Source organism: Stylophora pistillata, chromosome 13 (genome assembly GCF_964205215.1).
Source record: "Stylophora pistillata chromosome 13, jaStyPist1.2, whole genome shotgun sequence".
In the NCBI taxonomy this organism is placed as follows: domain Eukaryota; kingdom Metazoa; phylum Cnidaria; class Anthozoa; order Scleractinia; family Pocilloporidae; genus Stylophora; species Stylophora pistillata.
In genome coordinates this window covers 21,013,112-21,014,956 of record NC_142531.1, presented here as the reverse complement: position 1 = coordinate 21,014,956, position 1,845 = coordinate 21,013,112, and positions in this window count along the sequence as shown.

Genomic DNA, 1,845 nt, shown 5'->3' with positions numbered 1-1,845 from the left:
ATTAGCTAATATTGTAAGGGCTTGATTTCCAAGAAATTGAGCTGGTCAACTTCCGGTTTTGAGATCACGTCGATTGTTGTGTGACGCACGATCACCCAAGGCGAGTCTATTGGGGGTTGTCCCTGGATGTGTGGTTTAAAATAGCTAATTGCTCTAACTAATCCAAGAGAATCAACATGTGGAGTTCTCGTGACTTTCTACAGAATTTAAGAAAGTAATCTGTTCTTTTGGAGGGAATTTTCAGATAGATTCTAAGGCCATTTTGTGGGGTAAATCAGCCTACTCAAACCAGTCTCCCCTGGGACTAAGTAGGTCGTCGCCAAGGTACCTCTTCAGAAGGAGGGGTATGCATACTTTAGCAATGTTTTTACGAAATTTTATCAATGCGTGACCATTAGTGAACGCCCAACGTGCGAATTTCTTTTGCAGTTCAAGAAAGAATAACGAAATCAAACGAGTACAAGATAATTTTCGCTTTACCACCTACTATCGTTGCTAATGTTCCTATGGCCTGCTCAACGGAGTGGGCATGAGGATAGGATTCTGAGACGGCTTGCACTTCAAACCAGTCTCCCCTAGGAGTAAGAAATACGTCGTTTGTTCTTGCCAGACAGCTTATTTGTAACGGGAACGGAACACGGCATTGTCTTTCCATATAGCTTTCAGGTTATCGGTTAATGCACTGTTTAAACAGACGCCAATCTTAGGTTTGAATTTGTTTGAATGATTTGTGCGATACTGACGTGAACAGAACAGTTGTTAAATAGTGCTTCTGTAGCTTCACGCACTCAGTACAGATTCAAATAGTTCAGATTTGCTATTCAATAAAGCTATGTATTGGAGTGTTGATAAGAATAAATGTTTTGAGGCTTTTAGTAGTAGTAGTAGAAGTAGAAACTTTATTAAAGTGTCAAAAGAACCGTCTAGCCAGGGAACGAATCCCTTACTAATTTGGGGACACCAATTAGGGGAGAATATACAAACTAAATACAGTAGTAGATAAAATATCTATAGTTAACTTATTAAGAAATTTATAGTAAAAACACACAGAAGTCAAAATGAACAAAGGCTACAGCCTGCGCAGCTTTACTCCTAAGAAAGTTTCTTTCCTACTTTTCGATTCGTTTCGATGGTCTTCGTTTCAGCTAACATTCCTGCAGCATTTGCCTTTGTGTCAGATAACACGGATATTTACTCTCAGATAGCCATACATGAGATGATGGACTGATGCCAACAACAACTGCGGCCTGCCTCCCTTTTGTACATGAATTATTTGGAAGAAACTCGTGCTTATAAGTTAGATGGCCCAAGGGGGTACAGAGAAATCAAGCCATTACTTACTAACTGTAGAATTTGAGGTGCTTAGTATAACTGTCACTAACAGGTCTCACTCAGCGAAGAATACGCAGAATACCTACATGAAACAGTTGTTGAGGCGGTGCTTCCCACAGCCAGCCATTTAATTCAATTTTTAAACAACAAACATATGAAATACATATGTATGAACTGCAGTTATGAAACGTATATGTGCACGATCCTTCGCAGTAAAGCACTATTTAAGCAATAGTGAAAATCAGACCTGAAAAAAATTCAGGCCTGTATGGGATTCGAACCACTGACCTCTGCGATACTAGTGCAGCACTCTACCAATTGAGCTAACAAGCCAACTGGGAGCAGGCCATCAAATTAATTCGACATAAACCCGTAGATGATAAATCAAACAACAAACATATGAAATACATATATATGAACTGCGGTTATGAAACGTATATGTGCACGATCCTTCGCAGTAAAGCACTATTTAAGCAATAGTGAAAATCAGACCTGGTAGAGCGCTGCACTAGT